The sequence below is a fragment of the Phaenicophaeus curvirostris genome, chromosome 2, assembly GCF_032191515.1.
Source record: "Phaenicophaeus curvirostris isolate KB17595 chromosome 2, BPBGC_Pcur_1.0, whole genome shotgun sequence".
In the NCBI taxonomy this organism is placed as follows: Eukaryota; Metazoa; Chordata; class Aves; order Cuculiformes; family Cuculidae; genus Phaenicophaeus; species Phaenicophaeus curvirostris.
The window spans coordinates 65008052-65035061 of record NC_091393.1 but is presented as its reverse complement, the minus strand read 5'-3'; positions in this window follow the sequence as shown (position 1 = coordinate 65035061).

Here is a 27010-nt window from a genome sequence, read left to right as displayed (position 1 = left end):
AGATGTCTTGCTCTATGTGATAGTGACCTAGATTCCTCAGACTGGGCCCCTTTCACACAGCAAATACTGATCACAGAGGTAGTGCCCAATGCAAGGCTGTGTGGATCCATTCACTTCTAGGTGAGCTGGGCTAGTCTTCGCTCTGTGAAGCCCCAACCTTCTCTGCCATCTGTCTCTGTCAGTACTGTGTGACTGCATGCATCTGTGGTTGACTCGTTGCTCCCTGAGATTTGATTCTGGAGTGCTTATGGACATGAACAGGGTAAGAAGTACCTTCCCTAGTAGGTTGTCTTATTCATAGAATCATAGAATCACTAAGTTGGAAAGGACCCACTGGATCACCGAGTCCAACCATTCCTATCAATCCCTAAACCATGTCCCTCAGCATCTCATCCACCCGTCTTTTAAACACCTCCAGGGAAGGTGATTCAACCACCTCCCTGGGCAGCCTGTTCCAGTGTTCAATGGCCCTTTCTGTGAAAATTTTTTCCCTGATGTCCAGCCTGAACCTCCCCTGGTGGAGCTTGAGGCCATTCCCTCTTGTCCTGTCCCCTGTCACTTGGGAGAAGATGCCAGTTCCCTCCTCTCCACAACCTCCTTTCAGGTAGTTATAGAGAGCAATGAGGTCTCCCCTCAGCCTCCTCTTCTCCAGGCTAAACAACCCCAGCTCTCTCAGTTGCTCCTTGTAAGACTTGTATGCAGATGCTGGAAATGATAGGATGTTTAGTTCTTTTTTACTTCTTTAGATCAAAAAATTCCTTCATGCTTAAACATTAGGTCCTGAAATTCAGATATTTTTCTCTTGCACTTCATTTAATCATCTTGTCCAAATTTCTTCATCCAAATCAATGTCAGCTTTACCCAAACTCCCAGCAGCACACAGATGAAGTATAGAGCTGGCTCTCATACCAAATGTCTGAAATCAATCCTGTTTTCTTCCCCACACACTTCTGTCTTTTTTGCTCTCTCTTTCCTTTTTTTTTTTAAAGAGCAAGATGACAATCAGATTAACACAACATATGTATTTTCTTCCTGAGAAACTCTGATGAAGATCATCACAATTAATACCAGTCTATTGGTCTGTGTAAGAGCTGACTTCCCTTCAGATAAGCTTTCCTGCTCCTGCTGCCTGTCTGCCAGGAACAACTAAGGCAGCAGATTGAATAAACTGTCTGGGTACACTGCAAAATGCAGTATTACAAGCAATACATGCCTGCAACTCTGCAACAGCCCTAGTCCTAGCTCTGACATTTGCTAGTTCACCCCAATGCAGAACATAGCAAAGACTTTGAAAAGATTTTATGTCTTCTGCTGATACAAATGTCATGTTGTCTCCATGCTTCATGACAAATACATTAGAAATGCATAGACCAATTTATCCATGCTATAGTAGGAATCTGGGGTGGGTGACTTCTAGGTATTTGTCAGCATATATCTGCACAGCATAAATTCACTGAGCTGCTTAGTATCTCCCTGGTTAAATTACCAAAACATTGAAGAAACTGTGGAGAAGTATCAATTCAATGCATCTCTGAAGCTTTGTCCCAGATAGTTTGTCATCTTTCCCATGAACGCAACAGGCAAGGGTTGTTAGGACAGAGCGTAAAGACCTGGCAGTCAAATGCATGTGCATGTGTTGTATCAAGATCTTAAATCTCCATGAAACCTGCAGAAGGGATAAAACTAGCATCTCGCAACTGTTGCTAGGAGCTGGGACCATCAGGCAGGAATCATAACAGTCTGTGCAAGAAGATGATTCTGGAAGAGTCACGAAGAATTTGCTTTTCTTTACAAATCCATTGAGGAATGTCAAATGCAAAGACAAGCCTTATCTGGGGAAACTCAACTACAAAGGCACAGGGTGGAGGGAAGAGTGTATTCATAGAATCATAGAATGGTTAGGGTTGGAAGGAATCTTAAAGATCATCTAATTCCAACCCCCTTGCAATGGGCAGGGACACCTCCTACTAGAGGTGCTTCAGGGGAAGTATGACCATGTTTGCCCTGTTCTCATACTCTTTCTGGGCTCCTGACTGGTTGCATAAATGCTTATTCTTGTTTTGCAGCTAGGGAAAGGTAGCCAGCTAGTGTTAAGATTGGTCACCACCCCACAAATGGATTTGGAGCCATGGAGGTCAGCCAGCTGAGAGGAAGAGTTTGCACATGGAAGAAACAGAGAGCATTACTAACTCCCGTGCTGCAGGCTGGGTTAAACCCAACACTGTTAGTGGTAGCTACTCAGTATGCTGATCTCTGCCCTTGGCAAGTGGCTCTGTCTGATGCATTGGTTTGTTTGTCTCCATCTAGGCAAACTTACACCTATCCTGGCTGTATCTCCACCAGAATGAGCTGAATAACACCAAGGATGAATTGGAGTCTTGCAAATTTTCACACTGTTGCCTTTGGCAGCACTGCACTATGAAAACAAGACTGACATTCAGTACTGGTAGTTTTTCATACTTTGTTTCTTGCAGAAGATAAATGTTTTGTGGAGGCCTTTATTTTCCCTACAGCCAAGTTCATCTTTTTGAATAGCATGTAATTAGCAAAATGTCCTGATTAATAAGAAGGGGGAATTTTTAAAAATCAGCCTTTTGGTTTTACACTTCTACTGCTTATCAACAAGCCAATACATAGTGCCCCAGGGTATTTCCCATAGAATAACAACCAGATCAGCTATTTTGCTTCAGGCAGTTAACCTGAGCCGATTGCTAAATCCCTGGAAAAGGCTTATATCCTTTAGCCCTTTAAAGATGTCAAAAAGTTAGACAGAGTACCTTTCCCATATTCCCCCAACCACTTTTCCAGAAGTATATGGCCAATCAGTTTCTCTTGATAAGGAAAAAAAATTTAAACATTTACTCGTATAAATTTAAAGTATTCACTACTGCTGTGGTCTCCATTTATGGTGCCTAAATTGAGACTTTCAAGGGCTCATTTCCACTGAAGTTTCTCATTTGCAGTGCTTAGTATCAAGTTGTGGCTAAAGAGATCCACTGGGCAGCACAGATGTATCAAACGTGGCACATACAAGTACAGGGAAAGAGGGATTTACACGTTTCTCTTGGGTGGTTTTGCTCAGTGTTTTGGCTGTGAGGCATCACATTTTGCATTGTGCTTCTGTCCATGTTAAGTACCTAATTCTGGGCTGAAGATTGCATCCAGGAATAGACATTAAAGCTTTGGCATTTCTGTGTTGGGGAGATCAGTTCCCAGGAAACTACCTGCATAGATTTCTGTTGGTCTGCCTTGTAACATGAAGCATCTACTCCCTTTGCAGTTCCTGCTGCATTGTTGTGTTGTGTTGGTTACAACAGGCACATTAAGAAAATATCCAAGTGTGCCTATGACTGCAGTAATCATCATGTTAGTTTTATTTGCACAGAGGAGAGGCTACAGTAAACATAAAACAAAGAAATAAGGAAATCTTTATTACAGAGTGCTTTTACTGGTATCTTGTACTAATAAACACAGTTGTCTGTTTGGAAAGTTGCCATCAATCTGTTGATTTATTAGATATTAGCAGTGCTGTGAATGACTGCTTCTCTGCTTTTATAAGACAAGCAGCGGAAAGAGCGCTGCCTCACAGGAGTGCAATGTAAAATTGGTTTGGCTTTTTTGGTAAACACTGTTTTATGCCCATTAGCTGGGAGATTATTCCGAGCTATCAACAGTGTTCTTTGTCTCAGCCTTTCTGTTTGCTTTCACAGGGCCAAGTCCTGGTCCTGTTTGAGCCAGCGTGAATCTTCTTGCTGACTTCAGTAGCATTAGAGCGTGACCAAAAGCATTCAGAGAACTAGTTACTATGGATCACTGGTGATCTCATGGTCCCTATGCACAAAACCTGTTTGCAAATTGTGGCTTGCTGTGTTAGTGCCCAGGCAAGCTCCAGGGAAGGGTCACAGCCTGCTCCTGTCCTGTCAGGCACAGGAAAATGCAACCGAGGAAAAATCTAGCCAGCCGCAATTGTGTTCTCCATACAATAACACTTGAACCCAAGGGTTTGCTAAACAGCATGTGGAAAATCTGAATGTTTTTAATTTTACTGAATGGTTTTTAAATCTAATCAGATTTTACTCTTGAAATGAGATAATGAGGCAGCTCTGGCAACCGCTCTCTGGCTACATGATCAGCATGGTGCGAGAAATTATGCAGGGCTGCTTGTTGAGTGCTGCTGTGCACCATGAAGTGCCTGTCCCCTTTTTTGGGCAGCTTGGAGACCCCTTTCCTCAAAGAAGATCGACATCTTGCTTCAGTTACAGCACTGTTCAAAGTTCCCTCTTCCTTACATCTCCTGGCCAGTTTTCTGAGGCTGCTTTCTATGTACTTTTGTACATTCAGAGGACATAGGGACATGTGAGTATGCTCTTGTAAGAAGCAGCATCCCATGAAATGCAATTGTCCAGTGAGGACAGAAACTGCTTGAGGTGGTGCTTTCAAGCTGTGGTAGCTCATATCAGAAAGGATCACATGCTTTTACACTCTTTTATAATTCTACTATAAATCTGAGGAAAATTCCTGGTTTTCAATAAGTCTTAGCTCTAGATATTATAACATCACTTTATTGTATTCATAGTCATAATTCACAGCTGCAGAGAAAAGCAAAGATACAGTGTCTCTTGAAACTTCAGAAGCCAGTTGAGAAGGAAGAAAAGTGATAAACCTATTTGCATGAACAAACACATGGGCAAGTATATGTTTGAGACATACTTGTTCTCCTTCACAAAGTTTGTGTTAATTTACACTGATAGGTGGGCTTGGGTGCAGAGAGCTCTTTAACACACACGAGGCATTGTTCTGCAGCTGTGGTAGAGCCACTACAGGCTTCTATTTGATGATGCCTCTAATTGTGCTGCTCTGATAATGTTGTCCATGCTGAGACTGCGTTACTAAGTATTAATGCTGCAGACGGGAAGCCCAGCTGGGTGCAGACTGCTCTGTCTCTCATATTGACCCACCAAGTTTCCTTTACAAAGCAGAAACAAGCAACATTATTTCCTGTCCCTGTGACTTTTTTCTGTTACTCAGATCTGGCAAATGTTTTGCTGGAATCCAAGATTTAGCTTAGTGGGTTGGCCAGGTGTGTTTAAGCCATTACCAAGTGTGCCATGCACATGGAAGAGCAGACCAGGGTGGGAACCCATGGTTATAGCCCCCCTCAAACCTTTTTTAATTTTCCTAAATTTCTATTCAGAAAACCTAAAGACATGAAGGGTGGGAACAGGTCTCCCTGGCCTCATTTTTTTCCATCTGAAAAGACAGTCTGAAATTTAGGTGCCACTGTACAGCCCTCACAGACTTGGAGCTGACCCCAATGAACACAATCCCCGCACAGGCTGAGAGGTTAGCTGTGCACTGACTTCTGGTTTTGTAACACAAGACTGCTCCACTGTAGGCCTTGCTTTTGCTAATTCACTATTAATTTCAGTAATTTCAGAGTTAACCCCGGTTTTAAATTTATTGCAACCTGGAAGAATTCTGAGATAGGAAGCATAGGGTAGTAGGTGATGGTGCTTAAAGGTATGTTTAAATACAGTGTTTCATACCTGCACAATCCCAGAAAGACATACAGCAGGCGATAACCTTGGGTGTCAAACATTCTGGTCTGCTGATGAAAGTACTTGGTACATCTGAATGCTATGCCTGCTCTTCTCCTCTCCTGACAGCTGATCTGCAGTGACATTAGGGAAGGAAGGAGCACAGTTGAATCCTCAGCTATTTATTTAAGCTCTAATTATTGCTTATAGTGTCATTATGTTCATATGGATTACGTGGCAGGTGACATTTCTGCTTTGCATACTATCACCAAAAAAAGAGATAGGAGAAAACAGGAACACTGTGTGTCGTCATTAGAATACACAGGTCTAAGCAATGCATGATGTAACCCACCCCAACCCTCCCCACAGGGTAAGAGGCAACGTGGCCTATAGGAGAGGCTGGTCTGAGGTGCCAAGGTGGGTGACAGGATGCGTGGTTTCAGTTCCCAACCCTGCCATCTTATGGCAGGCAACTTGTGGAAAACTATGTCAGCATCTTTCTTCCTATGCTACTAAAGAAAGAACTACATGATAGATAGCATGTTTTGTAGAGATCCAGCAACTAGAAAAAACATTGTGTAAGGGCTCAACATTATTATTGAATAAGGAATTCAACACAGTGTATCTAAATTCATACATTCATGCGTTCAGGTATACAACTTTTGTTGTCTGTGCATCATCACTAATGCTGTAAGTAATGTCATTAAATGTTCAAGTAAGAGAAAGATTGTAAAATATCAGGCTACAAGACATAAGAAATTATTTCAAATAAACTGCCTGAGTACATCTATTTCCCTCCAAATGTTATCTTAAACTTTAGTACTGGGTTTTCTGGAAGAGAAATTAAACTTGTGGCAGACTTTGAACACTCAGATATAATTTCTTTTTTGTTTGCTGATTATGACCTTTTCCTGTGGCAGCCTCAAGGAGTCTGAGGAACTGGGTTTTCCTCTGTTAGAGCAAAGCAATTCTGTTGATTGCTGCAAGGTGACTGCTACCTTTTGTCTGTTACCTTACTTGCTCACAGGGATGAAGTGGACTGTTGAAATGGTCTGCCTGTCACCTGCAGCAACAGGGTTGTGGACAGTATTCCCAGGCCTGCAATTCACTGTTGTGCAAACAGCTGGAACAAGTTGAAACTAAGCAGGAGACATATTGTTTCCGAATGTATTCCTTATCTAGATCTACTTTCATTGAGTAAATTTTTAAAGAAGCTTTTAAGAATTCTGGTGCCATCAAGGCACTTCCAGAAAAAAACCCAAAGACTACAGGTAGGAAGTCACATTTTAAAACAGTATGTTTCAAATGCTGTTTGTTTTCCCAACAGGCATTCAAACATTATGTATTTTTCCTGTCTTCCCTCATCCCCAACTCCACCCCAAAAGACAGGATCTTTACTAGAGACAAAAATGAAAAAGAATAGAAAGAGTATCATCTGAAAGCTTTCCTGTTTTTATGGGCTGCTTCCTTTAGGACTGAGAAATAATAAAAACTTGTGGGGAAAAAAGATTTGTGAGTTACTATCTGATGTGCTCTGTGTCCAACACTCAACATCATTCAAGATGCTCGGTGGAAATGAATTGAACTGCTTTAAGATCTCTCACATAGGCCTAGATCTGTGGACACATCAAAGAAAGTGTCTGTCAAAGCAGAACACATCAGAGTATGTGAAAGGCACTTCTACCCAAGAGGTAAGGGGCGCAAAACTTCAGAGCCCATAATCAGACTTGAAAAAAGGGATACATCCTTGTGTCCTTCTGGTAGATGGACAACATGACTCCACTGACCTCGGAAACACGTGCCAACTTTGAACTCATGGGATTTCACTTCAACAACCCATTAACCAATTTAAGAGACACAATACTAGGGCCCACCCTAACATCAGTGAGAACAGGACTAGAAGAAAACCTTCCTGTGTTGCCAACTTGTATGCAAGTTTCCGCTGGCATGTTGGTTGTAGCTTTCTACATTATCAGATGCTTCTTCATGAACTCTCCTTTAATTCCCAATACTAACACATATCAGCTGGGGCAGCTCCAGTGATTGACGTGGGAACATTGACAGTACAGTTGGCAGGAGTGATTAGGGAAGAGTTCAGACACTTCAGGTTAAATCCTGTTTCCTTTGAGACAACCCTGAGTCTGGGGGCTGACGGATCCAGGAGCCAGGACCTCAACTTTCCCTTGCTCCTCACCCTTCACTCTGTCTAGGCTTAACAGGGCACTGGTTACCAAAAGATTTGACTCGGGTCTATTTGCTGATCTACCTGGTAAAGAGTATGCTATGGTTTAATGAGAGGTGGCTGGAGGTTGTCCCCTCATTCTCGTTTAGAATTAGAATGACTGATTTGGGAAGTTACTATCACTGAATGAATGCATGTGCAGGGCTTTTGGGGACCTGCAGCCTCTGGGGTTTCTCCTATGACCCTGCTGACCTCAAGCAACCCCACCAGCTCTTGGCCCATGGGACCAGCGCTGACAATTTGCTCAGCAAGACCCAGTGCTAAAATGCTCCTAGCAGGGGGAAGGCCTAATCTTGCTGCAGGAACACACTAAAGATGCTGCTGTACAAGCCTGCAGCATTACAGACACTTCATGCAGTATGGGGTCCACTGTAGAAAACCCCTTTCCTTCTTCAAATGGGTTGTTTCAACCCTGCTTCCAGGTCTTACCATAGCACTTTTCGGGGAAATACTTCTGACCCAATGAGTAATGCAGAGGTTTGGATGCAAGTACTCACACTGCCTGGCTGTAAGCTGTGCCACTTGCTAAGTGCCACCTCTCCAGCCCTCTCTGCATGGGTTGGTAGAGGAATTCGCCCCAGGGTGTCCCTGTGCCAGACCCTCCAAGAAAAGCCAGCAACACTTCAACACTTCCAACTGTTGTCTGCCTGCAGCTCATGCTGTAAGGTGAATCTGATTTTTAGGGAGTTTTGAACAGGTACATAGATCAAAGCAGGACACCACCCATTTTCATTGTCTTTCTTTAGTGGCAAATTACCACTGACTTCCACATAAATATTGTTTCATCCACTATAAATAGAAGTGGTGCCAGTTTTAGAAACAGTCAGTAATGCTTCCTTCCATCCTTTGCCAACCTGGGTCTCCTATTTTTAAGCTATTTTTTTATTCTAGTCACCTTTTTATCTTCCCTTTAATGTCTTTGTGCAAAAGCCATTAATCTCCTGTACAGAAAACTGTCAAATGCTTCTGGAAAATCAAAATATTCTGCTACCCACTAAAGTGCCCTTATCTGTTGTGGCAGTGGTATCTTCAAAGAATTCCTGAAGAGTAGTTAAGCATGACACAATCCTCCTGTGCTTCAGCCTATGTTAGCTTCCTCTAATCAAGCTGGGGTTCAGTTGCCCTGCTCTTACCACATCCCTTGAAACGGCTCCCAAGCCTTTTCCCCAGAACAGATGTTCAACTCACTGGCTTCCCAGATTGTTTCATTAGTCTATTTTATTTTATTAAGCAACAGGAATTTTTGCCAACTCCCAGTTCTTGTATAGCATTTCCCCCTCTCTGGACCTTTTACAAATATGACTGCTTCTCTGATCCCTGTGTACCATCCCTCAGATAACGTAGGGAGGGGAGTGATATGGGATCACAGTGGATTTCTGCCACTTGGTAAGTCCTGGGAGCATTTCTGGAGAGAGTTTTCTCCCTTACACCTGGAGGTCTGGTCTCAGACTTGAGCAGGCTCTCGCCTCCAGCAGAGTGTGAAGCCTGCATTTTCCTGACATCAGTTACCTATTGTCTTAATAATTTTGTGGAACAGCTAATGATTGTTCGGCTTTTAAAAAGAGCATATGTCTTTGGAAACTATAGATAAACTAAACCAGCATTCTTGGATACGATTTTTAACAACCCCATCTCCAAACAGAGGGTTGTCTGGGGGACAGGGAGCAATAGTTATTGTCCCATCCCTAGGACAACAAGATGCTGTAGGGAGGTGGAGAGCATATGTAATTCTACATCAGCCAGGGACATTTCTTTAGATAGATCTATCTTGCTGCAACAGGCCATGCTTGTTCCTAGGTACCCAAGGTCAGTCTGTGTTTAAACACTGCTTTTTGTCAGAAAAGTCCATCTAGGGGCATTGAGAGGGGAAAGGCATCAGTGGAGAACACTATGTCTGCCTTCATTAAAAATTATTTTTTCTAGATTATTAGCTTCAGGCTCCAAAGAGTGCATGGTACTGACTAGATTCAGGTGTGATATTCCCCTCCCACACACACATATTGCTAACATCTGTTAATATTCTTCTGGTTCAGTTTCTCAGCCCAGGAAGTGCTAACCTTGACACACATTTAATTTCAAGTGCAGCAAGACTGTTGATGGTAAAGCACTTACTGAGCTTGCTTGGATGAATACATAAGTTAACAGCTTTCTGTTGGACTCATGTATATGCATTATGTTAATGACAGCTTTTACATGAATTCCTGTAGGGAAAGAGTGCTCAGTCTCTATTGATATCCCAACTCTATTTGAGTCTGCAAATTCATATATTAATTGATTAACAGCAACCAGGAGGAATGAATGACAAAAACATCAGGCTGAATCTGGAAGGGCTGGTCTGCACATAAAGGGCTTAATATATCTCTGTCTGCAATGATCCTACCCTTGACCTCACTGAAAGTAAGGGTAGTTTTGTGCTTATTTCAACAAGAAGCTCAATAGCTATACCTCAGCAACAGGGGATCTAAAGAATGTGTATACCATGATTTCACTGCTTCATAATTAAAAATATTGGCATCTACACCTGGAACTGTTTGGCCAAAGCACATTCAAGAAGTTTGAAGCTACCATTCACAGTAACTGACAGTCAAAAATGCAAATAAAAAAATAAAAATAAAAATAGGACCTTCCCTCTTTTTAAAACTAGCTTCTACCTTCCCCACATTCTCAGTACACTGCTTTTGAGGTTCAGGCTCGACATAAGGAAAAAATTCTTCACTGAAAGGGTCATTAGGCAATGGAACCGTCTGCCCAGGGAGGTGGTTGACTCGCCTTCCCTGGAGGTGTTTAAGGTGCAGGTGGATGAGGTACTGAGGGGCATGGTTTAGAGACTGGTGGGAATGGTTGGACTCAATGATCCAGTGGGTTTCTTCCAACCTGGTGATTCTATGATTCTATGAAATGACTTCTTGTCACTTAGACTGATCTGTAAACCAATTTAGATCTATTTTAATACATACATATGTACATACATACATATTCTGCAGAAGTTCCTGTGTAGGGTCATTTGGACAGCAGTGAGAATGCAGCCCATCCTCAGTGTTCCTTTCTCCCAGCGGATTTGCACACTGCAATTTTCTTGGTCAAAAAGAGTCAGATACCAGGTGAGGACCCTGCAGGTTCGTTCAGGGAGGCCCCCAGCTGGCACAGACTTGTTCTCTCAGAGGGGCAGAGATAGCCAGTAAAAGGACTGTGGAGCTTATAAATGTCCCGAAACTCTCTCATTGCCTTTTTTTCTACTCCTGTGTCCTGCTGGAGCTCCCAGATCTCTTCAGGAATCCCTGAGGGTTGTCTAACGTATGGGGAGCCCCTTTCAGGCGTGTCAGGATGACTTAGGACCACTTTCTCTACCAAAATGCAAGGACAAAGTCTTGTGTGTCAGTGACTCTGGTGTGGTAGTTTCAACTGTGGGGCTGCAAGCCACTTGCACCGGTGTTGGTGAAGGTACCTTCCTCTACTTGAGCAAGTTAGAGCACCTTTTCTCTCCACAAGCACGTGCCTGCTTGAGACCTCGAGGGCTATTGACAGCAGGAAAAGGAGTCTTTTATCCTGCCTTTGTTCAGCGTGTCTTTAGTGACCTTTTGCTAGGGAAGTGAAATAATGATGTTGAAAGGTTTTTAACTGAGGCAGCCTCTCACTCCCCTGCAGCTAAAACCACTTCACAACTCGGATGCTTCTCCCTGCATTTCACAAATGAGGATTGTTTTCTAGAAGAAAGGTTGTATGTATAATGATTGTGTTATAAATAATGTTTTTCATTACATGTTTAATAAGCATGAGTAAATCTCAGGCATAAATGTTCTTAAAAATTTTAAAGCAGTCTGTAGACTATTATTGGGCTATTCAGGGCCTGGGATTGGGGTTTTTAATGAGATACTCTTTGTTTCATCTCTTCATTCCCAGCCGTAAAATGTATCGGGAGAAGATTTAAAGTATTTTCTTCTGAGGTTGGTGAGTTGTTAGTGAACACATAAGCCAACTCTTTCTTAAATACATAAATCCATCTAAACGCTCCAGACATTTCCCCAGCTTTTTCTATTATTTCATTTACTTCTTGCTTACAAACTTTGCATTGAGTGTTGTGTCAGTTTTGTTTGGCTTAGCTTTTTTAAGAGACAGTTTTCGGAAAGCTGTGAGCACAGGTCTTGCAGGATCACACCCTGGTTATACACTGGGCTGTCATTTAGGTGGGTAGGGAATGAAGTTGCTCTGCTACACAATTATTCCTTGGCCTAGTTAAATCAGGTTAAAACAGCCTGTCTACACTTGCAATGTCATGTGGACTAAGATAAGCTGAGGATTTAAAACATAGTAATGTTTTGGAAGGACCTCATATGTTACTGTCCTTGTGGCAGGCAAAAAGCCTGTGTCCAGCATGAACGATGCAGATGCTGGAAAGCCCTCTGGCCAAGGGGAAAGAGGGACATATGTGAAGTAAATCAGGCATGCTTCTAAGTTTCTCTGCTGCTTCTGTTCTCTTGCTCAGTAAATAGGATAATAATGATCCCTTTTCCTCACATTCTTTGTTTGTCTTGTCCACATATACTACAAATTCTTCTGAGGTAAAGACTGGCCTCACAAAGGGGTTTGAACTCAGAAGACATGTTGGTCCGCAGAGACAGAGGAACACTGGGCAACTCCAAGAAGCTACTGCTTCGTTTTGATACTGCTTTCAATTTTTTTAAAAGAAATGCTACACATTATATACTGCCAGCTGCCATATGATCTCCTCAGAGATAGGACACATGCACTTTTCACATATATAGCTGCATATGGGATTTCCAAATCTGTCTGCTACCAACTCTAGTGCAGGACACACTGGTGCAAGCCTTTATAGATCTGACGAGAAGGCACTAGCTGCAGAACAGCGATCACTAAACTCCTCAAGTTTACCAAGCCGATCTCTTCATGCACGTTTACAGCATTTTAAAAGCCCAGCTAAAAGATGTCTTTCATCTACTGTTTTTCTGACACTATTTCTCTTGATTCACCTTCTCCATGAGTTGACACAGACATGCCAAAAGCCTTTTTCAGTGGCTGAGAGATAAGTAGCTGCAAGCCAGTTAAGAAGCTTTGGTTAAGTTACCAATTCAGAAGCTGCCCAGTGGCTTTTTGGAATATACACAGGGTATATGTATGTGATTCCTCCAGCATCAGGGCAGGGGAAGTGGGCACTGCTTGTGCTGGTGTTGTGCAGGGATGGGAAAGGGTGTGCCTGGGTCCCAGCAGGGTTGGTTTAGCTCAGACACATTTGTTTCACTCCATTTGTGAACTCTTCCATTTGTTTAGGCAGAGCAAAGGAGGAAATGGAGCCTCCTTTGCCAAAGTAACTAAGAAGGTGGAGAAACAAGGAAAGGAAACTCAAAATGCTAATTACTAAACCTCTTTCCAGGCTCTGCTGTATGGTGATATCCAATGACAGGGAACACACATCTCGCCACTTCCTCTATCTTGGAAGATGACAGGAAGGATGAGCCTTTTTGCTTTGAGGATGAGCTAAGTTAAGCCCTTGAAGTGAAACAAAGACAATTTGTAGGCCTCTGATAAAAGCCCTGCATGTGGCATAGAAACTTCCCACTGCAGTCCAGTGTCTTTGTTATAATCTTATCGCCTGCTGCTGACTTATCCAAACAGCTGCCTCCTACATACTTATCTTTGCAGAAGGGTGGGGAAAATCACAGTATATAACAAAGAGCTGCAGACCACACACACAAGCACTCAAAAAGTTCTGTGTGCACACGACTCTGAATTTTCAGGGGCAGAAAATCTCTGATTATGAAATGCAGGATTTACCTTCAGCTTGTTCCTGCTTCTACTGCTATCAGTTATAGCACAAATGGGTGTTTACTCTCCGCTAAGATTTTACCCAAGCAAATGAATAACAGCTGCTCATAGCATAGTTTCTGCTCTTCCAGCTCCCTAGAAGAAATTTGCTTCACGTGAAACTCTTCCCAATAAATGGTCCATTTGAAATTCTGACTCCACCATGCATAGAAGGAAATTAAGTATCTGCCTCCACTTGAAAGACCTCAAATTTGGAAAATGGTGAACTGTGGTAGCAGCTCTAAGCCAGACTGCTGTGCTCAAACATGTTGCAGCATGGATGCTTTGGGATGAGAAAGGCATCCCATGAGTTACCCTCTTTGGCCATGCTTGGAACATGCACAGATCTCTTACATGGAAAGCTTATCCAAGATCAAAGTGAACATAGGAGATATGGCAGGCAGGAAGCCTATTTCATATCACACATTTTCGTGTTGCCCGGGGAACCTGTTGAGTCTCTGTCTTTGGAGATATTCAAAAACTATCTGGGCACAGTTCTGGACAATAGGCTCTAGGTGGCCCTGCTGGAACAGGGGGTTGCCAAGAAGACTTCCAGAGCCCTCTTCCAACATCAACCCTTCTGTGCCTCATCCTGTGATCACTGCCATTGTTGGAGCCCTTGCAAAATTTCCTTGTTGACAGAATGGATCAATCTCTACTCCATCAAATCTGCAATGCTTTAGTGATTTGCACATTTTTTTTTTGCTGCAGAACATAGTCCCTTCATGTTGGCATTGTAGCTACAGGTCATAAGACAGTGCTTTGTGTGGATATGGCAAGCTGAGGCCCATGGCAAGCCAGATCAGGTGCCAGCAGCAGTGATAATGCACTGGTGAGGTCTCTGTTAGATGTCACTACTAAGCCCACTCTAACTCCACGACACTCTTACAACTTGCAACTTGCCTGGCTTAATTAGAAAATTTTCCTAATACCTAGCTGAAATATCCTATGTCTATAGCTTTTTCTCCAGGTCTTCCTGGTCTCCCACCTCCCAGCATTGATATTCCCTGTTTTCCTTGCAGGGTGACAGTGTCTTTCTGCCATGTATCAAGCTCAATACTGTTCCTTTGCCTTCTTTCCCAGCCTTACTCTTGGGGTCCCTCTGGCAAACAGATTTGAGTCCACTGCCCCAATACATAAAGTCAAATAGTTCCCATATCAAACACCTCATATTTTAAAGCCACAAATCATTTTCCAAAATTAGCCATAAGTCATAAGCCATAAACCAGTATGATTTTCCTTGGACTCTCAGGACTTACATGCACCGGGCAGAAGTCAGAAGAGGAAGCCCGCAGGACTGACTCATTGAAGCAAAGACTTTCAAGAATGCAGATACAGTCCAGCAAGGTCCAGTGTACCCCAAGATGCTGTTGTCGTTACTGGAGATCCAGTCCCCCATCAGCCTACACAAGGTATATTCGTTTCCTTGGAAGCAGAAGTTGGCCCATAGCATTGTTTTTGTTGGGACAGCTGTACATAGCTGAGAGATTTTCAGCTTATTATTCCCTTAAATTTCCAAACTGAATTTAGCCCAGGCCAAATAAAATTCACAGCTCAGAATCTGAGTGTCACATTATTCCTTCCTGCATAAGGCACTTTGTCGTCCTCCCTTTCCTCTATATCACCACAATCTCATTGTCAATAAGGAGTAAACCAGACCCTTTTGGTATTATTCCACACAGGTCACTTGTTTGCATCAGGACAGTTTGCTTTCTGAGAGCAACAGACCTCTACAAAGTGTTCTTTGAGCTCCAGTATTTATTGTGGTTTTGTGCTGTTTAAAATTACTTAAATCCCATGTTTTTCTTTTGGTTTTGTTAATTTGGGAGTAGCTCCACGTTCAGCTTAATCCAAACACAAAAATCGTCCTAAACTCAATGAGAACACTAGGCTGCATTGCTGTAGCAGTTTCTTAGAAGGCATTATGTATATTTTAAATACAAATTGTAAAGTATAACAGATAAAGTACAGTTTCTACTAATTTGTACTGCGACTGGATGAAAAAAAAAAGCTCAGAGGAACCAGAGACTCATTAGGACACCTGGAGACACAAATGACAAATCTTGATCTTTTTTCTGAAAGAGCCATGGAGTTTTTATTGTTTTTCTAAGAAGCTGGTTCTGCAGCCCTGTGAGTGCTCAAGGATCTCAGCTTTGTGACTCCTGTGCATTGGGAAGAAAAGATTGCAAAAGTAAAGCCTGAAGGTTTGAATAGAAGAGGCCAAATAAAAGAATCTGGAATCTTATTATCTTAAAATCTCTTGATTATTGGCCCTCACCCACTCTGTCAAAGTCTGTCATCTTGGGAGATGCAGCAGGAGAGCCCAAACCCCTTCAGCTAGAAAAGCAACGGTGAATCTTACACAAGGAAGCCCTTTCTAGCTTCATTTCTGCATTCAGATCCAGGGAAGGATACAGAGCATTTTTAAGATGTCTGAAAATGAAGACGCTCTTTGAAATCTTTTGCCAACATTGCATTGAGGTGTTTTTAAGAAACTTTCATGCCTATGAACTGAGTTTAATAAAATGCAGGAATGTCAAAACAGGACAGCAGAATTTAATAGGTTTAAAACTAAGAGGTTTGAAAATACCCTGAAAATATGCAAAATCTGGTGGGAAAGGAGGATCTTCCCAGCAGGTATTTTAGCCATGATGGATAATTGTGTGAAATGGAAGTAACTCCCTATTGTGCCTTACAATAGGTGGTTTTCAAACTAATCTTTTTTCACTAACTGTAATAGGACCATTTTATAAAGTCAGCCTTGCTCTATGTAAATGCTTCTATGCCAACAACTTATTACTTAACCAAACCCAGTGTTTTCCTGATCACTGTCTTTTTAGTGAAGATCTACAAAAGGTTTGTGATGAAATGCAAATGCTTCTGAAGCCTGCCTGGCTTGGGATTTCATAATGAGCTCAAAATTCATCCCAGGTTTGTCCAAAAGTTCAATAAGGGTTCGTGAACTTTTCTTGCCCAACTGGATTGATTTATAATTTTGTGTCACAGCTACACAGATCAAGTGACTTTGGCATACAGCAAAACTCAGCAAGCCTGAGCATCAAGCCAAGCAAATCACAACTCTGACCTCTCTCCTTCCACCCTCTCCTTTTCCCATAAAGGGTGGATACTGACTGTACATCCCCAGCGGCTTTCCAGGCTGTCATCTAATAAAAGAATCGATCTTTAGAACACTTCTAGGCATCTAGTTGTGCTGACCTGTCAGGAAATGGTCCAATCTCACAGGGACTCATCCAAAATTTTAAAAAGAACAAAGCAAGAAAAGAGATGCTCAAAATATCTTAATTTTTATGTTGTTGATCAAATAACTGGGCTGATCTCCACATGTGGCTGAGCATACAACAGCTCCTGGTTTTAATCAGAGCCATTGTCTAGATGTCCAAGTACAAAGAGGAAGAAACTTCATACTGATGCTCCTTGGAAAATCCTGTCCCTCGGCCGCAGGCAGTGCTGCTGGCTAGCTGTAGGTGGAGGAGACATCCCAAGGCTGAAGGCAGACGATGGCCCTGGAACACTCCCTGACAGATGGAGATACATGGAAACACACAGGGAACAAGAGAAATTGCGGAGGTACCAAGGGCAGTTTGTTGTCTTCTCCATCTCCCACCTTCCTGCCCCCCAGGTATCAAAGGGCCTGATCTATCCAAAATATGCTAAAGGCTGTGTTTACATAGTCCTAGCTGGTATGGAGTATTTCTCCACCCATCAGGATACTCTGTAACTTGCTCAGCATTTCAGGAGTACCTTGGCTCTGCCCAGTGGCACTGTGGTGACTGAATTGCTCCCATGCTCTGGACATTCACCCATGGTTTTGGCTTTCCTGATCTGGAAGTCGGGTATGGAAATCCTATTCTATCTCAGCTTCTCAGGATCTGGTAGCTACACATGTTGTTAGGAGGCAGTTGCAGTCCATTATCCTGTCACACAACACCGAGTTACCTGAGATCGTGACACGAGGCAGCAGTCCCAGGCAGCACCCAGACTCAGCAGCCCAGTTGCTGTTTCTCCAGCTTTGAATCTAGACATTGCAATGGGTGATCCCTGCAGTAACTAGGTGTAAACACAAACAGGTTTGGCTTTTTCTTAACTGGTAGCTTGTGCCCCTCTCCTAGAGTGGTTGGACTAATGCTGTCCTTGTGGTGTTGGGGTCTGTGCCAGTAGCACTTGCTTGTCACGTTGCCACCAGCTGGTGCAAGCCTGTGTCAGGTGGGTGACAGCCAAGGCAAACACGCTTCATGAACTCATTACATCTTAGCTCATACTGTTTCCAGCTCTGTGGCTGCCTTGGGGGCCTTGAAATCAGCTCTGCTTAGCCTTCCAGTGGGGATTTTGGATTGCTTTGTTGTCTTCCCTGGGGAAAGAAAAAAAAAGATAGAAAAAATTGATTCAAAAGAAAAGAAAATGTTGACTTGAATTGTATTGAAGTCAGGGTGTGATAAGTGTTGTATGCAGGGCTCTGCTTATCTGCAAGGCTAAGATTTTTATTCAAATCCCAAGGGAATGGAAGGAGAGAGTATTTCCAGCACTGGTGTACCAGAAAATGCAGCTTGTGCTCCTGCATGTAAAATGCCTAATTTGTGGGAGAAATCAATGTGTCCAGTGTGTACCAGGGCACCCTTCTGAGCATCTACTACATTCTCATCACCCTCACATGCCAGGGTAGAAAGGGGTGATGGATGAGGGGTTGTGGGAAGGCTGTGCAGAGGTGCTGAGCCACAGGAGTCAGTTTCCAACACTGGGAGTCCAGAGCAGAAAGCTCAGCGGAGACTGGTGGTGCAGCCACAGATATTGCGAGGATGATAGATAAGCCACAGTGCCTGGTGAAATCAGCAGTAAAATGGTTATCGACTTCAGGGTCCCTCAGATGCAGCCTAGGCATAAAAAATTGAAAAGAAGCAGAGCTTTCAGGTTCCTCTAGGTATGTGCAAACTTGCATGTAAAGAGTTTGCTGGTCTCTCTGCAGCGCCTTGGCACTCCCTGGAAGAACCACTGCAGATTTTGGCAGCATCTGTGGAGATGCTGCTGCCTGGTTGTGTATGAGGATGGAGCAGCTCCTTCTTGCTCACCAATGCTTCTGTCCAGGGGATGAGGAGAAGGAGGCAGAGGAGGGCTGCGTTCCCCATGTCCGCTCAGTGAGCAAGGAGAGGGCTTCAGTCCCCTGGGATCTCAGGCCAGAACTTTTCCATCCACTGAGAGCTTTGAATCCCCTCTCCCACATTAGATTAATGAGTAGAAAGGAATTTTTAAAGTATGTTCCTTGATCACTTCTGGTTTATCCTCTGGGTTTCCTCTCCTCTGATGGTACCACAATGCGGCATCTGCTGTTCTGCCAAACATGGAGGAGAGTGGGCTCCAGCGTGCACAAACAGAGAGTGCGGTGCCTTTGGCAGCTTGTGCAGGAGCCGTCTCAGGTTTCCTTTCATTTTAATGGTTCACATACCTCTCTCCACGTCTGTGCCTGATTTTCAGGGCACGACCTTGATTTTACATCAAACATTCCCTGTGTCTCTCCTCATCCCACTGCTGTCTGGCTAGATTACTGATGCTAGAGCTGATCTTTCTGTTAAAATGTTTGGGTTCTATTATTTTTCTAACCTAAAGCCCATCTAAAATGCAAAGCCTTGTTCACCCTTTCCTCAAGGGCTCCTGCACTTTGATTCCTCCTCCTCCCCACTGCTGACAGACAGCTGTGAAGCGCAGTGCATCTGCAGGGGCCAAAGCTGGAGACAGACGCATTCATCTGTATACTTAGCAATACAATAGGTGGCTGCTGTAGTCCACCTCTTGTTCATAAATCAGCTCATAAGCACACAACATCTGGAGTACTTCCTATGTCATTGGCAGCTGTTGCAAAATTAATACTGCTGTTAAAGAAGTCCCACTGACAGTGCAAGTACATCACTGTTCATTGGCAACGAATATGAATGAGGAACTGCCTTACCAGGCCAGTGTTTTTGCAAATGAACACTTGGTGCTTGATGAGGATCAGCTAATTGGGACATAGAAGGTAAACATGGATCATTTCATTCCTAACATTGCAGCCTGATCCACAGTCTAGAAAGCTAAGTCCTATCATACTATGTCTAGCAGAATAGAATCCTTCAGAAGTCAACTGTTACTTCTCCCCTTTTGCAGCTTGGAAAACGATCATCCCAAGAATTGCCAAGAGCAATATTAACATTGGAAAGCAACGCTGCCCGAGAGCTCAGTCGCATGTCCTAACCCCAGGCCATCTTCCCCCTCATTAGTTCTCATTTGTGGCTTTACAAATCAGTCTATCTCTGCTTCTCTGTGGCTATTACTGGGCCCTGCAGCAGGGAGAATTGTGCCCAGATGCCCACTGCAACAGCATCCCCTTCTCCTGTGCTGTGCCTTGGACTGTCCTTTGCCTCTACATGTTTATGTATGAGTTGCAAAATGCCCCAAGAGCCTCTTGGGCAAAAGGTCCTGAGCGCTACCACTCTACAGAAAACTTCCCTCCAGTTAATTTACCCACTGAGTACCTCCAGTGCGGAAGCTGTAAGTAATGAATAGAAGTCACATTTCAAATCTCTGGATGTGACCAGCTTTCGCAGAGTAAGTTTGGGCTACCCTTGTATGTTATGACAGCTAATTCAAAGACCCGAGATTTAGAGAAAATTTTGTACCTAGGGTCAAATTACACAGCTGTTGCCCCAGTAGCACTGAGAGCCAAAATAGCGTCCTGAACTCATAGCCTGTAGGGACTCTAAACAGGAACAAGCCTCTTTTTGAGCTCTGCTGAAAGAGGTGGGATATGCTATGAAAACTGAAACCTTGCCAGATGGTACAGAGCATGGTTAGAAGTCAAGCTGAAAATTTGTTGAGAGGTATTCACAAAGCAGCCACAAGTAAATGAAGAGAGAAACTGTGAAAAGCCAAGAATAGATATGTACCTCCATTGCCACTTTATAACTGCATGCAAAGCTGTGTAATGCATAGGTGGAAATGACAGCAGGCACCACATGTGCATATGCAATAGCAGGACAAGCCCTCGCATGCTGACTTGACCAAAGAGAAACCCATGTCACCCTGCTGCCTTTATCCCCATACTGCCTGTGTAAGCCATGTTCAAAGAAGCCTCTGCCACCAAACCCCACCGTGAACTCTCTGTGCTCTAACCCACAGGGTGACCTCAATGAAGTTCAACATGGTGCAGGCAAGATGTTCTGGGAAGATTCCCCTCCCTGCCCCTCAGGGCCCTCGCCTGCTGTCACAGGCCCTTACTAATTGAATACATCTGACCTACCAGTGTCTTTGAAACTCCTCCAAGGATCTGTTTCAAGAAACACATTTGGTTTCACACTGAATTTACAGAGTGAAAGTTTTACCAGCTGGAGCGGTCTGAACCAAAGTTGGTCTTTCCACAAGGAAAAAATCACATATTGGATCCAGATCTCTCCTGGTTTCAGCTTTCTTCTGTGCTTAATCTGCTCATTACCTTACAGGGAGAAGAGGGTTGAAATTGTGAAGGTCTAAACCCCATCTTGCATGAGGGATTTTATTAAAAGATAACGAAGAATTATTCTGTTTTCTTGCCCCAAAATGCTTGCTGTGTCTCTGTCAACTTTTCAATGAATTTTACACCAAGATCAAATCACAATTAAATGAGATGCTCCAAGCGTGAATGGCAAGGTTGCATCCAAAAAAGAACAAAATAAACACTAATCCTACCTGTTGCAGACTATTCTACAGTCCACTGAGAAAAGAAGGCTTTACTTGGGGAAAGGTGTCCTCCAAGGACCCTGAACACTTCCTAGAGGAGGTGAAACAGCAGTGTGTTTCAGTTAACAGGCAGAAGGGCTGGGGCATGGTCAGGTAAGGAGACTTAGTAACAGAACCAACAACAGGGTCTATGTCACCTGAATCGGAGGATAATCCCCTGCCCCTCCAATCAGTCTCCACCCCCAGTGTTTCTTGTTCCTTAATCCTCATCAGTGTGAACTGGACAACCCAGGCAGGAAAACTCTGGCTTTCATTTGTGTGGTGCAGCAACATCCTGAATAATTTGTGTTTTGCGAATTACGTATCTGAACGATGTATCTAAAAGACAACATGGATTACACATATTCAAACAGCAAGAAACACTCAGATAGTTGTCATATCAATAGATAAATTCATTGAGTCCCTGTATAGGCTACAAAGACATACATTAAGCAATGAAAAATGAGTCCTTACAAAAAAATTAGCTCATTTTTGGATGGAGCTGGTGAAACAGCTGATGATAATGCAGAAGAGTTTGATTAATTATTTTGTTCTGTACTTGAAAATAAAAAGATCATCTGTTGAGATGACATAAGGATCAAAAAGTGATCTCCAGTGCATTGCTGAGAAGAATGACAGACAACAGCTGTTAGGAATAAACAATTTTAAATTGCAAAGCCCAGATAACTTGTACTCTGAAGTCCTTGAAGAGCTGTCTAGGAGATGTTTGGCCTGTTGGCATTCATTTTTAATAAACCTCGGGGTGCCAACGAAGTTCCAGTGAACTGGAAAAGGTCTAAGTGTGTGCCAGTGTTTAAAAAAATTACTGGGTGGAAATATCTGACATCAGATCTAGATCAAACAACAAAGATTACATGTGATTCAAGTATGACAAAAATAAAAGAGAGAGCGCAACAATGCTAGTTAACAATGTTTCATGGGAAACAAGTTTATAAATGCGAATGATAACAATAACTGCCTGGAGGCATTACTAGGCACCACACAGCACTTTTGGGGAGAATGAGTGTTTTGCAACAGCTCTAGACAACACATGAAATGGTTGAGAGGCCAGCTGGCTGACAGGCATTAAAGGGGGTGACACACATGGGAGCACTTCTGGTGGGACAACTTGAGGACTTCCTCCAGTTTCAACCCTTTACAGTATCTTCCTCCAGTGATTTGGATGAAGAGACAGAATTTGCAGGTGACCATGAGATTCGTGGGATGCTGAGAAGATTTGATGATCCCAAGACATGAAGACAATCAGGAAGCTGAAGTCATTTAGACAATACGCTCTTCGATGCAAGTTAAAAAACACGTTGTGAAAGCAGCAAGGAAGACAGCCATACTGTTTACAGACCTGTAGTCTGAATTTTGCCTTCCTCATGGAAAAGCAGCACAGTGTGAGCCTCCAAAACAATGATACTAGAAAAGGTCTAATGGGGCCCTTGGTGAGATCAATGAAGGGGCAGATGTGGATGTGTCAGCATTACTAGAAAGCTGATGAAGCCTGTAGCAAATTGCTAGAGTGAAACTGCAGTCTCCACCCTGAAAGCTAAAAGCTTGATCAATCCCAGGGTTAAAAGACCTGTTGTGTCCCCCAGATCACCAGTATTTTTCAAGAAGGAGCTGCAGGAAATAAAGTTGCTCAATCCCATTTCACCACTGCAAGCAAGCCCACAGGCTGTGCAGCACAGCCACAGCCCTTGGCACAACCTCTCTTCTCCATGATTCCTATAAAAACCCAAGTGTGAGCTTTTGGGTGGGTTCTCCACTGCTTAGATGCCAAATCAACAACTATGGTCTTTCTACACTTCTACTAATCGGGACAGTGTATGTATCTTGAAGGGAAATGAACCAGGGGAGCCAGAAGGGGACATGGCTGCTGTTACCAATGATTTGGGCTCAGACTCAAATGTTCCTATTTTCTGTTCTAACCATCCTATGGCACGGCTAGGTGCTGCCCTGGGCACACGCCCTCTCACCAAGTTTTGCCCAGCTTCTAGGGAAGGGATAGAGGAGGAATATATAAGGCCAGACCACGTGGCTGTGGATGAAAGTTGTCACTACAACTAAACAAACACCATTCAAATTTTGTTCAGTTGCATATAACTGGATTCTTCTTGTATTTTTGCACCCCTGAAGCCTGTTAAAACTGGCCAAATCTCATGGATGCCTCATGAAAGTCCTTGCAGGTGGGGAAGTGGGGAGAATGGCAGAATCTTTCCTGCCAAAAGCAGCAGCAGGGTCCCGCACTGCTCTCCGGGATGGCATAGGCAAGGCCACCAGTCCATACAGACTTTGTCTCACCCTATATCCACCACCGTGGAGCACTGTCATGGTTTGCAAAGCACTTTGTAATTTGCTTTGCATTGCAAACAGCAGCCTGGTTGCTCTCTGAGGTAGGATGGATTTTGCCTTTGTGGCTGAAAAGAGACTGAATAGCTGACCTGTTGGGGCTATTTTTGGTTACCATGCAGTGTTCAATTAAGCCTCTTCAGCCCACCAATCCCCACACAAAGAGGTTTTGCTGGTAGCTCTGGGCAGCACCATCCACAGGCTGAGGTTAACATTTGTTTTCTTTTAAAAACAAACAAAAAAAGTCACTGGCTTGAGAAGCTGGAGTAGTGAGGACACCAGAGGCTGACCTGCCAGATGGCAGCTCTGCATGTCATGCTTGCTTGCTGGGGCTGGGAGCCAGGTTTTTACCAGGGTTTTCACTCCCTGTGCTCACAGCCAAGTTGTGTGTGATCCCAGTCTAATGGCATGCATGGAAATCATGCAGCATTGGCAAGGCTCAAAGCCCTGGCAACTGGAGGAGCTTGGACAGAGACATCACTGCCTGGTCCAAGTCCTGCTTGTAGATGATGAAGTATCCAGGAGGAAAACAGGCAGGATTCACAGGGTCAGGCAGTAGGTGATTAATAAGTCATTACTAAAAAGTTGTGATGCTGCAGACTGCTAGCTGGAAGAGAAGGAGGGAGTTTGTCTGGTGTGGGTCAAATATTCTGCTTTTGTGAAATAAATATTCACACATGGCTACTTTTGAATATCTGCAGTGCTGGTAACACAGATGCATCACCCCATGGGGGGCCAAGAGGAATAAAATAGCTATGGCAAAAAGGTTCCTGGTCCATAGGGGAGAAAAGACTGAAACAGATCTGGTTGCTCAGTTTTGCCTAAGCCAAAAGGCCTGTAAATCACCAGTCTATTGCTCCTTACAGAATAGCTGCACCTTCAGTGATGGCATAGGCTGTCTGTTTCCTTGTCCCTTATGCTGATCTGGTTTTGCTACATGAGAAAGAGGCTTATGAACTCACTTTCTGTTAGAGTGCATCATGCAAATAACCTAGTGAGCTCCTTTGCTACTTAGCTTAGATAATACAAAGTTCTTTTTTAAAATCTTAGAAGAAAATTCCCCTTCATGCCATTTATGAATGTATTGTATTAGTGCTCCTAGAAACGATGGGAGGATTTTGTCTGGTGCATTTCTGAAGTGTTGTCATTATTAATATTTCCAGACTGGCCCAATCCCGGTGCACATCATTACACAGGCAAACAATAACCAATCACACATTTAGCAAATTTGACATCCACCACTAAGGACTGCTTATTGTATTGCAGGATTAGCTACGCACACTTCTCACTGTGTTCACAGCTCAGCAATATCAAACCCCTACAAAAGCCCTAGGGACTCCCCCGGCCCCACTCTGTTACCCTGCCTGCAGATAAACGTGTGCAGGGGAAATCGGTGTAAAGCATTGTGTGAGCATGAAAGGAGAGGGGGAAATGAATTCTGTCATGCCCCCAAATAGCAAGGATCCAAGTAATCAGTGCATCCCACCTGTCCCTGACACCCCATGATGTTCATTGAGATTCAGAGGGAAAAGCAGCATGGGGCCACCGGCTGCGGGCACCCCAGCTCAGGGAGAGGCTGCTCCAAGCAAGCACCTGCTTCCCCTGGGATTGGATCCAGCCAGTGCTGGCTGCTACACCATGAAGACAGAAAAGCCCCTTCATGACACTAGATGATGTCATCTGCAGGAGAAGAAGGGAACATTCAAAGCACAAGGCTCTGAATCAGCAACAAACCTATTAAAAACCTGCCCAAAGCCTGGGATTTTAGCATACCACCCCCAATTTCTTATGACTCTTGAGCTGCAGCTGGAGATGAAGAGAAGGGGAGAAATTCCTGCCCTCAGTTTCCAAGAGGTCTTTTGAGGGCATAAGGAGCAAAGGCCAGAAACAAAAGCCCACAATGGTTATGGGGCCCTTGTCTCTGCTTGCACATTGCAGTCAAAGTATCCCTGATGCACTGGTTGTGCCAGTTAAAATCCAGGGCAAATGGATCCAATCTATTGCCACAATTGCCCGTGGACAGTGCCACAGTCCTAACACTGATCTCCAGAACAATACTGGATGTGGCACCCCATTAATGACATCTTCATGCTGTCTCTACGTGGCCCAGCAAGCCCACAGTGTCATGAACTGTTTTGGGGAGCAGTTCATTCCCTACCACTCTGCTAGCATAAGGCATGGAGGAGCTGTCATATTCAGGACTGGCTGAAGCCGTCATCATTAGTGTGCCTGTTCCTGTGACTGTTTAAGTACATCTCTATTACACACATGGTAAAAATTCTTTTACCAGTTGAAAAAAACATGTTTGGTCAGCAAATTATACTCAGAATCAAGCAGATGAACCAGATGCTTGGAAACACCTCTTTGGAATAACTTTCTGTTCCTCTCAATAAGAATTAAATATTGCATTATTACCATTTCAAACCTCCAGCAAATTCATTCCGCTTTTTCGATGTGCATATCACTTTGTATTTCCCAGTAAGATGTCTAGAAACCAGTTTGAGAGTCTTGAAAAGCAACATATTCCTAAATCAACTTAATCAGGAGTTCGTTACAGATTTTCACCAACCTAGCAAGTATTGCACCCTGATTTGACTGCTTTTGGGAGGGAGGTAAATAATTTGCAGGCTATGGGGTAGATTAAGGTAAGTTGCAGCTAGAGTCATGCACAGGGGATTTGGGTGGACCTGGCACCACACAAATACCGAGCCTGGCCTCCAAGTGCTGAAGTTCTGGAGCTGTAAAGCCGTACCACCCTCTCATCTCAGAATAAGCAAATATAACCAGTGAGCTCTTCAGGAGATGCCTTTAACTTAGATTTAAAGCAGCTTTTGAGAGGGCATAGGATATGGGGTATTATTTCAAAGCTTACTGCTATTTCTCTGTAAAATCTCTAGCAAGTTATTTGCTATTTTCATTGCTTCTATCGAGCCCTGTATGGCAATGAGAGCATTTTGTGCTCCTCTCTAGAGGATGGGAGCCTTAATTCTGAAGAGGCTGTAATCTGCAGTTTCCCTTTCTGCGGGCAAACAGCACTAACCTGCAGAGGAAAGGGTGGAAGGGACAAGTCCTGGTTAGCAAAAATGCTTTGCAGTAGTGTTTCAAAAGTGGTTTGTGATTTCTAGGATAGCAAATGAACATTAGCCACTAATGTCCTTTTGTGCTTATACACTCCTCTTGAAGGGAAAGAATTTGCATGAAAATCAGATTGTTGCTCTTGCCTTGTTTGCTCATTTGGAGACTTGTTTTCATGAGAAAGATGTTTAGCTGGTCCATCCTTGGTTAAACAGGGCTTTTTACAAATTTTTCCTCT